Genomic DNA, 19,706 nt, shown 5'->3' with positions numbered 1-19,706 from the left:
TATAAAACAAGTGAATTGCACCCAATCACTCTAAATGATTTGCTTCAACTTAAAAATTGTGGGTTCAATAAGATAAAATGAATTAAATTGTTTCAGATTGAAAATATTAAGTGTGAATCATTACCTTAATTATTTTAAGTTGAATGGAGGTTATACTTTTTTCAGTGTAAAATCAATGTATGTCTTAGATCCATTTTCTAAAAACAAAAAGGTAAGTTTATATATACTATTTTACAAAAGATGCATCAGGTTAGAACGGCATCGACTATGCTAACTAACCGTGGCAGCAGCTCCCCTACTTGGTGTGTAACGATACGTGACAAGATGCTGGATTTGGGTCACATTGCAATCGAGTGAATAAAAATAAACTTTAACCAAGTGTAACATTTCTGAAGTATTCCAGCTTCAAAGTAATACATTCAGGGAGAAACTATTGATCATACAATCAAGATGTATTTGATATATTTGTTATTTTATTTCTTTTGAAGTTGATAGCTGTTCTGCACTACACACACGCGTTTCCATCCTTGTCCTGAATTCCTCCTCCTCACCCCCAATGTTGGCCGCACATACCCTGACTGAACTGAATAGCGTAATTTAGCAAGTGATTCTTGTGAAATGCTGAAGTTCATCAAGTGACTTACCTTTATCTTGCTGTTTTATCCCATCTTCTATATATTTTCTTCTTGTTTCTTTTCTCTTCTCCAGAAGGATATGTCCTTTTCTGTGACATATCTTTATTTGCAGCTTTTTGATGCAGAGAAGACCGTAACCTGATGTTAGTCATCTTTTACAATGCGTGTTCACGCACACGATTCGTGACACCAGCTTAACATAACATTGTGTTTTGTGTGATTACTGTAGACATAATATATCTCAAAATATTAAGATGTTCCCTTAAGGTTATAAAGTTCAATTATGGAAAATAAAAAGTCATGCATTAGCACAAGTAGATGTAAAGTTAATATGAACGTTTATGAGAATTAAACTTGTAAACTTTTACACAAATCAGGTATGCTAAGCAATTAAAGCATAAGCCATATTTCTTTTTTAGTGAGATCAGAAAGGAGCTACCAATATCTCAAAGCCCATGGATAAGGGGGAGAAAGATGAATGGAGTTAGCCAAAGGTCAGTAAAGAGGGAAAGCATACCGGTTGGGAGCTGGCCAAGAAATAAGGGTGGCAAGGAATGGCACTGAATGACAAGATACAAGAAATATTGGTGGCTACAAGGTCGGCCTGAAAGAGGCCATGCTAGAGAAGAGAATCGGGGTAAGCAGCGAATGAGATGCCGCTAGCGAAGTCAGGGTGATAAGAAATGGTTGTATATGATGTAAGTTTTGGCTCGATCGAGGCTCAGCTTGACTGGGTTGAGTCCATCTTATTGTTTATTGCAATAAAACTAGTTATTCTGTTTGCCTATCCTTCGACAACTTAGAGCCTTCTTTCAAGTTGAGAATCTCCGCTACCTTTTACGCTCCAACAGTACCAACACATGCAAGCAGCTGTTTAATGGATCTTGAAAGGACCCCGAGAAACGCCGCTCATCCCCTTTGTCTTTAAGGGGGAACGATGTCCTCATGAGTCTTCACACCGCCATCTTTCCTTTATTGATGCGCTCATCGCACCTCTTTTTAAACTTGAGGCGTTTGATGGCCAAGATGTGGTTTCCTTTGCGAACATATACGAAACGGACACAGGAGACACGAGTGAACAAGAATTGACCTAAGGCACTGGTTCCTGATATGCTGAGACTGTTCTTTTTCCTTAGTAAATAGAGAAAGTACGCATTTACATGTAATAATAAAGAATACATTGATATCTGTAACTTAACTGTTTCTCTTAGCTTTTAGATACATATTAGATATGTACAGTACCCTCGGCTGGTAGAGCAATTGGTTTTGTTTAGAATACATGTGGTGGGTTAGGGCAGAAAAAAAGAAGACACTAGTTATGGACATAACGATCGGACGCTGTTAGATAAGACGTTGGTTACCTGTACGTTACTGCCATCGGATATATAATAGTGATTACTACGCAAGTAGCTCAGGTCCACGTGGCTAATTTGCATATGAAATTAGAAATGTGCTGCAACCACAATACACAACAAGCGTTTGTTGGAGCGATAACACCCATCAGGAACACAGCACAAGCTACGAAATAATAAAAGTGAAAGATGTATCACTACAATTATAAGGCTTTCCTTTCTTCTTGGTGAAAAAAGAAAGCGCGAAGCATCCGCACAGATACCAGCAAAACAAAAAAGACCTGCCCGCTGAGCCGGAGCCATCACTTCAAACTTTGGAATGGGCCAGCCCAACGCCGCTGCTTCAGCCAATGTGTGCACCAACAGTGGAGCTCAGTGAGCGCAATGATCTGTATTTTATTCGCTTATTGTCACATTTATATTGCGCTATTCTAACTACTCAAAGTGCTTTACACATACGGGTTGGACTTCAACTACTGCTAATGATGTGACAGTGGTCATTCTTGCACCAGCATTCTCACCACCCATTAGCTATTAAGGTGGTGAAGGGGTGAGAGAAATTGTTAGCCAGTTAGAGACAGGGGATTATTAGGGGGCCAGAACGAACATGGTCATGGTGGAAAATGTAGCCAGAACAGTGAGGCACACTCTATTCTTTTCTAAATATTCCCAATGACTTTTATGATCACAGAGGGTCAGAATGTCAGTTTTACATCTCATCCAAAGGATGGTGCCAATGTTTACAACACAGTGTCACCATTACTACACAGGCAATTGGGAGCCACACACAGAGCACAGGGTAAGCACCCCTTGCTGGACTCATCAGCATATCTTCTAGTACCACCACAAGCTTCTTCCTAGTTAGTCTCCCGTCCAAGTACTGGCAGGGCCCAAACAAGCCTAACTTTATGTGGATTACGCAGTCTGAAGTTCAGGTGGGATGGTGGCACCAAACTTTTTCAATATAAAATGTGTGGGGTACAGCCCGCACACAGACAGGTAGACGTGACTTTATATCACCACACACGTTTATTTGCAAGTCCTATTTAGAATAAACACACACAACCCAGTGCCGCAGCACCAATCACCCACAAGTCCAGGCCCTCAACACAATGCCTTTCTCTCTCTTCAAGCCGCCTCCACTCCTCTCCACCAAGACTTCGTCTTCTTCCACCCGACTCCAGCTATCGCATGGAGGGAGGCGGCCCCTTTCATACACACCCAGATGTGCTCCAAGTGTCTTCCGATGAGCTTCCACCGGCACTCCCCAGTGTGGCGGAAGTACCAGCTCCGCACCTGGAAGCACTCCGGGTGTCCCAGCTCCTCTTCCCCCCAGCACTTCCGGGTGTGGTGGAAGTGCTGAGGTCCAGGGCTCCAAAGGCATTGGGGCGACCCCTAGTGGTGACCACGGGCCCCTATAGGGCTGAGCTTCAAAGCTCTGTACCCGTGGTCCCCAAAGCCACCAGGGCGGTCGCCCCTTCATGGTCTGGAGGAGGCGCAAGCCCTCCTCCGGTCCTCCTGGGCATCCCGGCTGGGTACCACCCCCAGCTGCGTGCCACAAATGTGACAAGTGCTCAACACCAATCAGTAATAAGCACCCTTTTGTGAACCTGTAGTATACCTGATGTTCCACTGTCTATGCTGCACCGGAACTATGAGTTTGAAAGGCAGCAGCCACCTGGGCAAGCAGACTGTGGATGAAATCCTTTTGACTGTAAAATGAATAGGATGGCCATTTTAGCAGTATACTCTGAAAGAGATGAACATGTTGACTGTAGGCTGTGGGTGGATGTCTGAAACCTTGGACGCAAACCATGAAAGAAGAGAGGTAGTCGCCTATGGGCAGAACAGGTACCCCAGTTGTAGGTGACCACAGGGAATACATAGACAGGACAGAGCAGACCCCAAGAGACAATGGACAAGAAGTCCTAGGAGAGAATCTGTTGCACTCCTCAAGGAGCCAAGCAGTTCAATAGTGGCGTGGCTCACAACCACACACCTGCATCTTTTACTCCACATATCCAAATCCAGCTGAGTCCATGCATTAATTATTATTAATAATAATAATAATAATAATAATAATAACTTGAGTAGGATTGATTTTTATTATTATTATTATTATTATTATTATTATTATTATTATTATTCATAAAGAAGGAAATAAAGTCCAGTATGCTTAAAAAAAAAACTCCTGCAAACACAAAGCTTCCATCACTTACTCCATGCACAAAAAAACATGCACACACATTAAAATCACCTGAAAATTTCAGTACGGCTAAAAAACCATAACTTCATTGAGAACAGCATTTATTGGCGTTGTCTTCATTTTCAGAGTGCCATACTTCAGTCTGTCCTCAGTGTTAAACAGTGTGTGCATCGAACTGGTGTGTATGTGGTACCAAATCCTAATCTGGTGTAAGACGGATGAAGCAGACCAGAGTTTCAGTAAAATTACTTAATTAACTGCTGAACGTTTCAAATAAGGATTCGTTGCAATGGCCTTGTAAAGCGGAATATCAATTTATTTGCAGACGTGTGTGTGGTTTCTGAAGCAGAAAAAATACTTCCATCCATCCATTATCCAACCCGCAATCTCCTAACAGAGGGTCACGGGGGTCTGCAATATTACATTAAATAGTTATCACAAAAATAAATGCCTTCAGTTTACTACAGACAGGCAACATCAAAAAAGGCCAGTAGATGGCGGTAGAAATGAACAGAGCGTGCCGTCGTTGGCAAAGACACTGAAAAGAAATGGCTAAACACGTTAAAGCTGTTCAGACATGGGGGACTTCACATAAACAGCGATTACCTGGTCTGTTTTCTAGAAGCACATATAAATGAATAAAGAAACAACATTTCTTGATGTACTGTATACAGTTTTAAACATTAAACTAAACACACTTCGACATAAAAGGTTCCCTGGTTACGTTAGTAAACGATCGTTAACGAACGATTACTGACAGAATCAAATGTGTTATATTTCTAATGGAACTAACAACAAAACATGTAACCTGCATAAAAAAATAGACGCACACAATATTAACGACTAATCAAATGCATGCTGCAATGTGAAGACTCGTATCGGGCACAAAGCTAACACCAGCAAATACCCACGCAAAACCAAAGTGCGTGATGACGCAACCAGGTAGCCGCCCCTAATTTTTAGGTCACGTAACTCACAGAGAGCTGAGACTTTTGCACACTCAGCATTAAACGACTTCACCGGAAGATAAAAACATTTCATTTCTGTTTGCATGCCATTTAAGGAAAGAAAAGAAGCAATTCAGATGAATGACGAAGAAATTCAGGGAAACAAATCTTTAAAAACCCATGTCTATTAAAAAGAAAGTAAAAGGAGTTAATTAGCAGCAAAAACAGGTCACTGATTAAGAAAAAAGGGTTAGATATAAAACCTGCAGCCACTGTGGCCCTCCAGGACCGGAGTTTAAGAACCCTGCCCTGTGGCATATAGGACGACTCTGGCATCTCTATACATATTATCCCCAACCCCATAGCACCAACCCTGCACTCTTAAAAGCCTGGTTCTTTAATGTCATGCTCGTTACTGGGTTGTGTAGTTCTTCGTAGTACTATAGCTGGAAAAAGCACCATTCCATTCTGGGAAGTGTTCTTTGCCTATGACGTTGGTTCTTTGTGCTTTGAAAAACTTCCTAATACGCGTAAAAAATTAAATTTTTAGTGTATGGTAGACTATAACAAAAACAGAGTAAAAACACCAGGATGTATAGTGTAAAGACAGCAGCAGTTAGTGACAGGAAAGTATGGCACCTGTCACAGTTCTTCATAACGCAGCCTGAGGTAAGGCACATTGTTAATGCCCGGTCAGCAACAAAATTAAGCTTATCAGCTCAGTCATAACAAACGCTTAATTCTCTCTCCCCAACTCTCTCTCTCTCACACATACACACACACAAACACACATACATATAGAAAACGTAAAAAAAACCAAAAAAACTTTAAAATACACAAACTATTTTTTTAAACATGTATAATACGAAATTAATTTTAAAAAAAGAATCTCAGCCCTATCATGCCTCCTGCGCTCTGGTCTTGGCGGTTTCAAACTAAATTACAAACCAAAAGACGCCTGCCATTTGAACTAAACGCGCGAGATTTGAAGGTAAGAGACTTTCAACAGACTTTGTGACCGACACCTTCAACAGATTCCAGAAATTAACAGTTTTACAGATTGACCACATCAGTACTGTACCGCGTCCCTCCTGGTCGTTACAATGCAACGCGATGTATATGAGAACCGAGCAGTCATATAAATAAAGCGAGCAAAAGGACGTCAAAAACAACAATCATGTCTCCTTATAGACACGGGTGTGCAAAGTAAAATTAAATGATAAATGCACGATCAGAATTTGAAATGTATCTTTGAGTAAAATTCTAAAGATTTTGTTGTAAGTACAGTATATGAGCATCTCTCAACTGGGCTTACATTTGAACATTTGGTAAAACATTCGCATATTTCTGTTGTCCAACATCACATTCGTTGCATTTTTACCATCACGACTTTTCTCTAGCAGAGATCACGTAGTTATCACGGTTTTCAAAGGCGGTATAAGCATAAAGCATTGGATGTGCGTGTAACTCTCAGGTTCACACTTTACTTTATTGGTTTAAAATGTCCTAAAGGTGAAGAAAAGTTACGTGATAATGTCGCCTTTACCAAAGTGCTGCCTACAATCTACATGCACGAGACGAATCACTGTTTGCTTAATTAAAATTAATTCCTCGATAAACTTATTTCAATTCCTCATAGGGTAATATTAATACCGCCTTTAAACTTGTATTGGCCATTTGGTATTTCAAGTTATTTTTAATTGCTAATTATTGAATACGACTCTATTGAGTATACTTTCAAAACTGGTATATTTAAGAAAACTGAACACCGATTAGTCACAGACCTTCCAGCACTAACACACATCGCTCGATGCCGGTTTTACATCCCTTCAATTTCAGTCTGCTGTGCATGAAAGCAGCAAGTTCATTACAAAGCCACCACCAGCTTCTTGTAAAGTGTTGTTAAAAAGCTCGGGTTTCATGGAATCTACTAACACGTGGAACTAAATTATGTCAAAGTTATTACTTTGAATCAAAACTGTGGTAAGTGGCTCTTGGATGAAGTAAATAAATTTTGAAATACTCCAGTTGTCAAATTAACCGAATCCTGAAAGTTTCGACATTATCTAAAGACAACCTGGCTGTTCTTGTTTGCTGTTTTTTGTCTTGTTATTTCACATTCTTGTTTGTTGCATCAGTTAATAAAGGAAACTCAGCGGCACTCCGTTGTGATCTTTCATTCAGCACACTGCGCTGAGCCGTGGCCACGCCCCCTTGGGCTCCACCTGCTCTTACGTCACTCAGAATTCTTAACTGAGTCACTGCCGGTGCCAAGCGAGATTAACTATCTAAATTAACACATTCAACTTTGATTTATTACTCAATCCCCGATGTCGATCGATCGCTGTCCATGCATCAGAGAAGAGCTACGAACGTATCTTGGGCTATCTTCGTGAACTCCAGCTGACAGGTGTTATCATTTTCAACTTACGACTTCATTCCATTTTTCAGGGCGACCACTTCCTATCAAAACTGAAAGGATCGTTTTGAAGTTCGGGGAAAACCATTTACCCTCATTTCAACCTAGTTCTCTAACTATTTTTTGTGAGATCTGCTCTCGACTCTTTACGTTTTCAGAATAATCGACAGCTCAAGGTAAAAACACTTTTTATTCTCTTTGTCGATGTGGTGTAATGCAGTCCCGCCTAAAATCGAATCGAATTCAAACAGGACCGTCCGTTATATTCCGCGCATTCTGACACACCGCGCCCTCCTCAGTCTGGTTTTCGTTCTTCTATGAGTATCAGGAGCTCAACGAGACCTATAGGAGTATGCAACGTATTAAAAGGTGTATTGTGTGTACCGAGTTATGTCAGTGAAAGTATTGTTTAATTCGAAACTGCAATATGTTGCGCTTTTTATTGAAGGTGAGATTCGAGCCACCGCGGACACACTCGTCAGACTTGCACTACCAGCACATATTCACTATGGCCGTTGGTTTGTCCTGATCAGAATCGCTGATGGCACAATACAACTGGAAATACACTTCAGGGTCATTTAAAACCGACTTGCCTAATGATATGAAATGGTTTGTGGTATACAATCATCGGAGACATGCAGTCAATCCATTAGGCAACATAAGCGACGGCCTCGGGTGCTGTCATCTGTGGGTCGCCATCTAAAATAATTTATTGAACCCGCGCTCCCGACACCGGGGCACCCGACCACCCGGGCTGTAGAAGTGTGATGATAAGGTGTGTGGTCAAGAGCAGATCTGCTATGAAACGTATAAAAGGTTTAAGCTTCAGGGCTCCTCATCCTGGAGGAGCCTCAGAAGCAACTTTAGTACACATTGCTTACAACTTTTGCGTGTCTACTGTATGAAATGGGGCTCATAAAAATAATCATGATAGTATAATACAGCAATTTTAATCAAAATCTTAAACGTAGTGGTTTAGAAATATGGTGATCTGTCATGGAAAAACCCCATTGAAGAAGATAACAGTAGTCACCCACACCTCGTTATTAGTTGTGAAATTGGCTCTCATAACAGTTCAAGCTTCAGGGCCCAAAGATGTAGGTCTGCACTGTCCGCGGCCTGTACTGAAAGGGACATATAGTTTGCATTTCTGAAGTGTCTTTCACCCCGGACAGCGCAGTGGCGTAGCTAGGGGAGGGTGGAGTGGGGGAGAGTCCGCCCCGGGCGGCACATTTTTGAGGGCGGCATTATTGGCCAGAAGGCTCAGTACAATTCGTGTGTAAGCAGCAGGATTCGGAAAAATATCACTCGTGAAAGATAAAAGTAAAACTCTCTGATTTATTTTCCACAAATACTTCAAGAATAATTTTCAGACTGTCCTTCTGTGACGGCATCAGACACAGCAGTTGAAATTTATGAAGCAATAACAAAAATAAACATAAACATTACACTGATAATAATAGGAAGATAAACAACTACTTTACAATTTATAATTTCGTTTCGTTATCAATCCGAATGCGTTCTTGCTCTGCGCAGAAAACATCCACACCTATCACTTGTACACTACACTGGTTCTGGTTTTCGCAGCTTACACTAATAATCAGAACACGGCTTATCAGTGCGTCTATACAATATGCTTATAGATAATTATATGTGAAAAATGATTGCTGCTTCTCTATAGATGAATAACAAAATTTATCTTAATTTTTAAGTCAATTTAATTTTCTATTTAAAAGGTTAACATATTCAGATATGCTGGAGGGGCAAATTGAAGCCCCGCCCAGCCCCGCGCAAAGCGAAGGGAATTCCAGGAGCAGGTCCCCACCGCTGCCGATGATACTGAGTGGGCACAGTTCCCAAAAAGTACAGGTTATGAAAGCAATACTGTGCACGAGCTGTACTGTCTGTATTATATACACAAAGGGAGCCACTTGTGCTATTTAAGGGTCACATGCTTCACCAGTGCCGGACTGACGTTTACAATCAGCGGGAGCTTTCCCGGTGGCCTGCTGCCTGCCTGGCATTCAGAACAACCAGTGAAATCAACTAATGATGAATTTATACACTAATGTTATTATAATGGAAAACGAGCAGGCGTTATTACTCTGTAGTGGGCACACATCCTTTCGGTTTAACGTTGGAAGGTTTCTTGTTCATGTTTTGACATCGTGTGAGTCTCGCGCTCTGACAGTTAAGTAGGAGCGCTGTTTTGAGATGTGCGTACGTCTGGTGCTTGTGGTTAAAGTTATGAATATTGTTGAAAAGTTTATAACAGCATTTCTCAACCTTTAAATATTTGCGACCCAAGTTTTCATGACAGTTTTAATCTCGCCCCCCCCCCAACATTTTTTGAAATGTAGATGCATATTTTATTATACCTAACTTTTACCGACATTTATCTAACTCTATATTTATTGTTCTAGTATCAGAATGTAGTTTAAGTTAATTTGTTTTGGTTTCAATAGATGTATTTTTCATATTTTCGATTCTTGTTTTCTTTTTTTACATCTTCGCGCCCCCCTTTTTGTTACTTCGTGCTCCGCTAGGGGGGCCTGCCCCACAGGTTGAGAACCGCTGGTTTATAATATATTTTGAATTATATTTGGATATTGTATAGGTTTTGGTATTTGTTACTGTGCGTTTAGGTTGTTTTATTTTTGTTTCACATTTTAATGGTCACTTTTTTAATGGGTTACTTTCCACGTTTCCCTCAGAGTGACTGAATAGGCTACACGAAATGTTTTATTTTGTTATTAATGAAACATGTATGCGAGTGGAATGATTTGTGTTTTAAATATAGTTGTTGTTCTTTATTTCATGATAAGTTTTTAATGAACGTGTGTTATTTTTTACTTTATTTTAATATTTTTAAAGTGCGTGAGTGAACTGGCTACACGAAATATTTCATAGTTTTTTGTTTACTAAGTGCATTCTTTAATAAATGCTTGACAAAATTCTGCGGCACTGCGACATTTTTGAGCCTTTTGTCTAAATGTAATGAATTATTATTATTGAAGAAATTCAAAGTGCTCTTTTTTGACCAACCCTTCGAACTTTGTGGACGAGTATTCAGCGTTACCATCCAGACACGTGCTGCGGCTCGGCGGTGGAGATTCCAGACTCGCAGCTGAAACTGCAAACATAATCGATGCATTGCGGATTCCACTGACAACTACTTTTTGTTCAGTGCTTTTTGCACATTTGCTTTGATATAAATATTATAGTACTACATGGTTTATTAAGTGTTTACATTTATGAAGTGTTGTCACTTTATCAGAAGTTGTCTTGAGATTAATATTTAAGAGTGAAATGTGTGTGTAAAAGCTGAGTCTACTGTCCCCTCATTTATAAAAAAATTGTGTGGCCTGGCCTGACTTAGACTTGGGATTCCCAGCCTGAATAAGCTTCCCAGTTCAGCCCTGCTTCAGACACTGAGGTAGACCTCTCCACAGTAAAGGTCATCAGACTCAAATTATACTAACTGACCACTATGGACAGTGCAGGATTTACGTATAAGCTACACAAGCTATAGCTTAGGGCCCCCACCTTCTTGGGGGCCTCCAAAACAAATTGTCCGAGTGAGCAATTGTCATATATACTTAAATATACTACAACATTATTTGTCCCAATGCCGCACGTCCGGGACGTCCAATATTCTTCACCCAATTTTTTTTGCGCGTCTTTTTGAAGAACAGAGCGCTATTGTGCCTAGGGTTTGCATTACTGATAACCGGTTAACCAATATTACCGGTAATTATGACTACCGAAATTACTGATTTCAACAGTAAATGCCGGTAATTTCGGTAATTTGTGACAAACTACGCAGTTTATCATTTGATGATATCATCAGTGACTTTGCTCTGGCAAGGGCAAGAAAGAAAATATTTTAGTTTAATATAATTCCTTAATCCTTATACCATGTTTCAAGATATTAGATAATAAACCTTTGTACATTGTGCCTTTTAAAAGAACTTTTGTTTCTTTTTACCAGAGTTTGCATTTTTAAGTTTATTATGAATAAAAATTATTTTAAATTAAGCATTTATTATTTCACTATCTATATACTTCTTAATTGTATTTCAGTTTAAACCTCTAGGTATCGGAAAATCATATTTGGCACTTACATAGAATATCTGGACTTATAAAGGGCCCCATGTCTCAAATAGCTTAGGGCTTTATCAAGTCTAAATCCGGCCCTGACTATGGACATTGATGGATGACATCAGTCAGCATAGCCTAAGGTTCCAAAATGGATTTGACCAGCACTGACGGTCACTGTCTAATAATGAGCCTGAGCAGAATGGCAATGAACATGCCAGACTTGTTTGTGGGAGCTCCTTCTGCAAGCATATTAGACCGTAAAATATTTACAGTTGTGGAAAATTTGAATGGGTGTCGACTCACCATAAGCATAGGGTTTAGAGTACAAATGATTATAGGTTACAACACAGGTGTCAAACTCCAGGGGCCTCATGTATAAACGGTGCGTACGCACAGAAATGTTACATAAGAACTTTTCCACGTTCAAATCGCGATGTATAAAACCTTCACTTGGCGTAAAGCCACACACTTTTCCACGGTACCTCATACCTTGTCATACACAAGTTCTCTGCTTGGTTTTGCAGACTGGCGGCACCCAGTGTCAAAGCAATGGTACTGTTCTTGTGTGATTACTCATTATTTTCATGACGCGGCTTTATAAATATACAGCAACTAACCGCATATTGTTTATTAGTGTAATGCATCTGATTGTATTTAACTCGTAACAAATTTAATGGTCCAGGGAACAGCCATAGTATTCCAAGTACCATAACTGCTTTAGCGTTGTTACTCTCACTTCTTCTCCTTCTTCTTCTTCTTCTTCTTCTTTCAGCTGCTCCCGTTAGGAGTTGCCACAGCAGATCAATTTTTTCCATATTACTCTCACTGCACGACTCAGAGTATTTATATCACTGTATCTGAGTGTGAATCACAGCAGCAGCTGATCGGAAAGAGAATTATCGGTATACGGCATTAAGCACACGCTGTCTCAGCCACTGCAAAACGTTTCAAAGCCTTTCCTGTACAGACCTTGCGGTTCAAAACAGTTTCATCCCAAGAACTTTAAATGCAGCCAATCAATTGCTCCTTGTAGAACTGTTTGTACTTATAAGTACAATCACCACACTGTAAACTTGCACTACAGTTATAATATCGCACAACCTGAGCCACTTTATAAAGCGTATTTACATATGATGACAATATCATTTTTAAGGTGAAATGCAGCAAAATATGTTTGTTAAATTATACACATTAAACTTTAACTTCATTTAAATAATCTATATTCTCACTGGGAGTGTCGTGAAGGATAGAATAATTAAACATGTACTACGAAGATATTTCAATGTTCCTTAAACGTTTTGAAGAATCGGCTAAGCTTACAGATGGCTTAACGTCTATTACAGAGCTGATTGTGTGGCGATCGGTTACTTGGGGAAAGAAAAGCACTGACTGCAGTGACGGCTACGCCAATATATATTGAATATAAAACAGAAAGAGAAAATAACAACACGGCTAAAAACACAGCGACAAATTTCGGCAAAAGTTAAATGCTTGTCATGAGCACGAGGCGGCTATGCAGTGTCTGCAACAGACGTAGCCATCCACCGTGCATAAGCTACCTTACTGACGGGCGGAAGGAGCCACCGATTCTTCCTCTGCCCAGTGCCACCACAAGTCTAGAGCCGCCCCTGAGTACTGCTGCAATAAATTATTTCATCGAAGTGAAACACATGTTTAATAACGTGCTTTAACTCCTATCATCATGAAAATGACATCACGTATACATCTCAGTATTTTAGTTATTCAGAGAGCTATAATATCACGAATGTAATGGACTCTGTGTCCAGTTGGAGGAAGAGAGCCGGTTTAAGAAGCAAGTAGTGATTCACACACATAGAGCACATAGAAGATCAAATACAAAACAAAGCATTTAACGTGCTACTTTAATTACGATGTGATTTGAGAAACTGGTTAATTGAACGATTTTAAGATGAAGTTTATGATGTTCTACTTTAATGACAAAATAAACTACGTGATTAAAGTGGAAATGTCAAGATTGAAGTTGACATTTCGTGCTTTTTCCCCACCGTGTGCCTTTTTTCTCTGTACCCTAATAAGCTTTCATATGACACTCAGACAGTGGGCTACAACTCGGCTTCTCATGGAGACTTTGATATGTGACTTCTTTTTTATTTCCGGCACTGTGCGATTTTGTGAACGTGAGCTTTCAAGTTTCTCCAACACGCTATGCCACTCGATCAACTTCCTTTTGTTGATTATACCACGGTTTATTTGAACAAATAGTATGTTTTTCCTTTGCCTCCACTTGGTATTCGCTGAAATTCTTATATTTTCCCCCATGCTTTTCCCATTGTCTTTTCACAGAAGGCTAAGTTTAAGGGCGATTTTTTTTTTTTTTTTATTTATTTATTAATTTTATTACAATCAATACATAGCAATCAAGTTTTACAAAAAAAAAAGAATTATGCTAAGAACAGATCGATCCCCACCCTTGAGAGAGAGTGCAAGCCAAACGGTGTAAAATTTAAGGCTTTTAAAAATACCTAAATCAACAAATTCTCTGTGCTTTATAAAATCATTTCAAAATATTACTGATTAGATCCTGCCATGTTTTGAAAAAGTCTGCACAGATCCTCTAACTGAGTATTTGATTTTTCCAATTTTAAATAATATAACACATCAGTTTCCCACTGACTTAAAGAGGAGAGTTTGGGTTCTTCCAGTTTATCAGAATAAGTCTGCGTGCCAACAGTGTAGTGAATGCAATCACAATTTGTTTGTCTTTCTCCACTTTAAGACCCTCTGGAAGAACCCCAAACACAGCTGTTAATGGGTTAGGAGGGATTGTGAGTCCAAGACTGTCTGAGAGGTAATTAAAATTTTTGTCCAGAATAATGTTAATTTGGAGCAGGCCCAGAACATGTGACCTAGTGAGGCTGGGGCTTTTGCAGCGTTCACAGGTTGGATCATGCCCTGGAAACATTTTGGAGAGTTTTAGTGAGACAGATGTGCTCGATATATAATTTTGAGTTGTATAATTGTATGCTTTGCATATGGAGCTTGAGTGAATTCTCTGCATTGCTACTTTCCACTCCTTTTCTGATATATTAATTGAGAGGTCATTTTCCCAGTGTCCTCTTGGATCTTTGAAAGGAAGGGATTGTAAAAGGATTTTATATATTGTAGAGATGGAGTCTAACTCCTTGAAATTGAGCAATAATTTTTCCAGCGTGGATGAGGGTGCAAGATGAGGAAAATCTGGAAGGTTCTGTTTAACAAAGTTCCTGATTTGAAGATAGTGAAAGAAATTTGTAGCTGGAATGTTAAATTTGGAATGTAATTGTTCATAGGATGCAAAGGCGTTGTCTATATAAAGATCTCTAAGCAAGTTAATTCCAAATTTTTCCAGATATTAAAACTGCATATGTTTGTGAGGGTTGAAAGAGGTGGTTCTTTTGCAGGGTGCCACAGAAAGAAGCTTCTCCGTCTTAAAATGCTTTCTACATTGGTTCCAGATTCTAAGTGAGTGGAGCACAATTGGGTTATTAGTGTATTGCCGATAGCGTGTGTTTATTGGAGCACAAAGCAAGGAATACAAAGAAGTACTGCAGGATTTTACTTCTATTGCGGTCCATGCCTGTGTATGTTCTTCTATTTGTGTCCAGGTTCTTATCGACTGTATATTTGCGCCCAGTAATAAAACTGGAAGTTAGGTAGAGCCATGCCACCTTCTGCCTTTTGTCTTTGTAGGGTCGCTCTTTTGATGCGTGGATGTTTAGAATTCCAAATAAATGAGGTTATTGTTGAATCTAATTGCTTAAAGAACGATTTATTAATGTATATTGGTATGTTTTGAAATAAAAAGGAGCTTAGGAAGAATATTCATCTTAACAGTGTTAATTCTTCCAGCTAGTGTGAGATGAAGGGTTGACCATCTATGCAAGTCTTGTTTAATTTTTTCCATACAGACGACGAAATTTTGTTGATAAAGAGCTTTATGTTTACTTGTGATGTTTACCCCGAGGTATTTAAACTGTTCTGCAATGATAAAAGGAAGGGTGTCTAATCTAATATTATATGCTTGAGAATTCACGGAAAGAGTACACTTTTATTCAGATTAATTCTGAGACCAGAGAGCTTTTGAAATTCTGTGAGTGCTGCTAAGACTGCAGGCACAGAATTTTCTGGGTCCGATATATACAGTACCATGTCATCTGCATATAATGAGATTTTCTGTTCCAGTCCTTCTCTGCTAATCCCCTTTATCTGATCAGTATTTCGACAATGTATTGCCAGTGGTTCAATGGCAATTGCAAACAGCAGTGGTGACAAAGGGCATCCTTGTCTTGTGCCACGTTCTAGTTTAAAGTAGTCTGAGCAAATGTTATTGATGCAAACTGAAGCTTCTGGGTTAGTATACAGTAATTTAATCCATGCACAAATGTTGGGCCAAACCCAAACTTCTCCAAAATAGTAAAAGGTATTTCCATTCAATCATGTCGAATGCTTTTCTGCATCCAATGATAATAATATTTCTGGGGTGTTTGATTTAGTTGGTGAGTATATTACATTAAACAGGCGTCGAAGATTTGAAGATAAGTGTCGGCCCCTAATAAATCCAGTTTGGTCTTGTGATATTACTGAGGGAGCACTTTCTCCATCCTTCTAGCTATGATTTTAGAGAGTATTTTAACGTCGTTATTCAGAAGTGAAATTGGTCTGTATGATGCACATTGTAATAAGTCCTTATTTTGTTTTGGAAAGACAGTGATTAGTGCTTGGCGAAAGGTTTGTGGAAGAGATTGGTTATCTCTGGCTTCTGTAAATGTTGCTAATAGGAGGGGAGCTAGCTGAGCGGAGAATTTCTTGTAAAACTCTGCAGGGTAGCCGTCAGGGCCTGCTGCTTTTCCACCTTGGGTGACTTTATAGCATCCAGTAATTCTGATAATGACAGAGGTTTATCGAGCTCCTCCACACTAATAGCGTCAATTTGTGGTATCTGTAATTTATCCAGAAATGCATTAGATTGTATATTGTCTTCTTTAAACTCAGTAGTATATAGGGATTTATAGTAGTCTCTAAAAGTGTACATTATATTTTTGTGTTCGATGATTTTATCTCCGTTAGTGTTAGTAATTACGAGATTGCGTTGCGTACATCTTGCTTGTGAATTTGTTGCTAAAAGCTTATTAGCTTTCTCTCCATGTTCATAATAATGATGTCTGGATTTGTAAATTAGTTGTTCGGTTTCTTTAGTTGTCAAGAGGTTTAATTCTGAATGTAGAGCCTGCCTCCTCTTATGTAGAGTCTCGCTTGGTAGTCTGGCATGTTCTTCATCTATTTTAGTAATTTCGCTTTTATCTCTGCTACTTTCTTCGCTTCGGATTTATTTCTGTGGGAAAGATATGAGATAATCTGTCCTCTTAAGAAGGCCTTAAGAGTTTCCCAGAGTATTCCTGCAGAGATCTCAGGGGATGTATTTGTCTCTAGAAAGAATTCGATTTGTTTGGATATAAATTCAGTACAATTCTCGTCAGCTAATAGAAGCGGATTGAGGCGCCATCTGCGGGGTGAGTGTATGGGGCTTAGTAATTTCAGCTCCAAGATCATCGGAGCATGGTCTGAAATAACAATAGCATCGTATTTACAAGATTTAATCTTAGGCAAGAAGTTATTATCTATAAAGAAGTAATCAATCCTTGAGTAGCAATGATGTACTGGTGAGTAGAAAGAATATGTTCTTGAATTTGGGTTTAAAACCTCCAGGGATCTGATAAGTTGTGATCAGTTATAAACTTTGTAATTATCTTTGCGGTGTTAGTTGCGTTCCCCTGTGGAGGAAGTCTTATCTAAAAGTGGATTTAGAACACAATTAAAGTCCCCAGCCATTATAAGTTTATGAGTGTTCAGATTGGGAATGGATGCAAATAAATTTTGTATAAATTCCTTATCATCAACATTAGGTGCATAAACATTTATCAAAATCATTTTACAGTTAGATAAGTCTCCCATGACCATCACATATCTCCCTTCAGGATCCAATACTACATCTGATGCTACAAATGGTACTGTTCTATGTATGAGAATTCCCACCCCTCTAGTTTTCTTTGTAAAACTAGAATGGAACATTTGGCCAGTCCAGTCTTTTGCAGCGGAACTGATCCTTACTTAGTAAGTGGGTTTCCTGTAAAAATACTATTTTAGCATTTAGACCTGTTAGGTGAGAAAGTACTTTCTTTCTCTTTAATTCGTGATTCAGGCCTTTAACATTCCAGCTTACGAAGTTAACTGTCCCATCATGGAGACACTGATTCTGAGTTTTTGGTGTCATATTATAGTCTTAACTGGAAGTGAAATAGTTTAGGTCTTAATTTCCTATTCCCCCAAGAGTTGTTGCCATGCAGCTTATTATTACGTTGATAGTTATAATTATAAAGATTGAGATGATAGATTAGATATAGATCAAGCCTGCTCTCTTTCTCTTCCCCTTAACCCCCACCCTCCCTTTTTGCCTCCCCAGGTGAGGCTAAAACCCACTTCATGCAGTCCCAGTCCTCTGACATACCCAGAGACAGAGCACGTCCAAAGCACATCAAGCCCCCATGCAGTGGCGCTTTAAGGTTAAAAGATAGAGATATCTGTTACCAATATAGTCTTTAAAAGAGGAAAAAAAAAAGAAAGAATTTTGCACTTAATATATATATATATATATATATATATATATATATATACACATATATATATATATATATATATATATATATATATATATATATACATATAATCTTCATCAATTTTAGTGCATTAAGATGATATCCCCAGATAATAAACCCAGGTGATGGTGTTAAAGATGTGTCCAAAACAACCATAACAAGTCTTAATGCAGTAATTAAGGGCGATTTATATTGATTTGCATATTCAAAGAGGCATAATTCTGGGAGGAGTTGGGGCGTTACATAATGCGCGTGCATGAGCGTTAGTTTTCACGCTGATCTGGATTTATGTAGCAGAAGAACGTGGAAGTTGGAGTACGCACAGATTCCTGCATCTGGATTTTTCTGTGCGTAAGCACATTTTGGCTTTTTGCTTACGCCATGTTATAGTGCGAGTTCTACGCACGGCGTTATACATGAGGCCCCAGGCCTGGGGGGCCGTAGTGAGTGCAGGTTTTCTATCTAACCATTTTCCTAATCAGTGTCCAGTTTTCACTGCTAATAAACTTCTTTTTCCTCTATTTTAATAGCCCTATTTTTAAGGATTAAGTCTTCTGAATTGATTCTTTTCTTCATTAAATGACAGCCAAACAGAAATGAAGCATGAAACGAGCCAACAGATGACCAGCTAAATTGGGGCTTCAAACTCCAACCAGTTCCTTAATGAGAAGCTGATTCTTGCTGTTAATTAAACCCGTTATTCAATTCCATGGCTTGTTGCTGCTCTCTTTTTGCCACAGCAGACATTTCCAAAACTGTTGATATTCTGTTTTTTTCTAAGAACTCCTAAAATGTTTTGGTAATCTGAGGGATCAACCTTACTGAGCCCTTCATCTTTATTTTCAGATTTTGTTTGATGGGTACAGGTGAGCTGGTCATGTCCTACTTGTTTTATGTCTCATTACTGTCCGGCTACTAATTAAGGAAAAAACTAAGGGGCCTGAGTCAGGCTAATTAAAGCTAAGGCTAAAGAAGTTAATTAGCATCAAAAACTGGTTACTAATTAAGAAGATGGTTAGAATGAAAACCTGCAGCCACTGTGGCCCTCCAGGACTGGAGTTTGACACCCCTGGGTTACAATGTAGAAAATAATCTAGCAACAACAGTAATGATAGTTAATGATCACAACTGAGTCATTGAGAATTGTATTCTGAGTATAGCCTCAGTAGGCTGTAGCAGCACAAAGACTCTGGCGGGGCTGTTACTGACTTCCAGCTCAGTTTTACCATCACCACTTTCATAGATATAGCATTTGGGACACAATTGCAGCACCCACAAGTATGGACATTCTTGGAGTCCCTAGACAACACATTTTCTGCATTCTCCCTTTTTGCACCCCTTGGCCTGGCAGTAAAGATTTCCACACTGATAT

The 19,706-nt window shown here is 39.2% G+C and overlaps 1 protein-coding gene across 1 annotated transcript in view; it reads left to right on the top strand.

Annotated features, from left to right (window-relative positions):
- Nucleotides 1-7,411: 7,411 nt before the first annotated feature.
- The window catches only part of LOC120534734 (NACHT, LRR and PYD domains-containing protein 3-like), a 66,512-nt gene continuing 54,217 nt past the window's right edge, over nt 7,412-19,706 (top strand). The window contains exon 1 of the mRNA XM_039762318.1: nt 7,412-7,735. The gene's annotated coding sequence lies outside the window, so the exon portion shown is untranslated. The remainder of the gene's footprint in view (nt 7,736-19,706) is intronic.

The sequence above is a fragment of the Polypterus senegalus genome, chromosome 8 (genome assembly GCF_016835505.1).
Source record: "Polypterus senegalus isolate Bchr_013 chromosome 8, ASM1683550v1, whole genome shotgun sequence".
In the NCBI taxonomy this organism is placed as follows: Eukaryota; Metazoa; Chordata; class Cladistia; order Polypteriformes; family Polypteridae; genus Polypterus; species Polypterus senegalus.
Note: the sequence above shows the minus strand (reverse complement) of the source record. Positions and strands in the feature narration are given on the sequence as shown.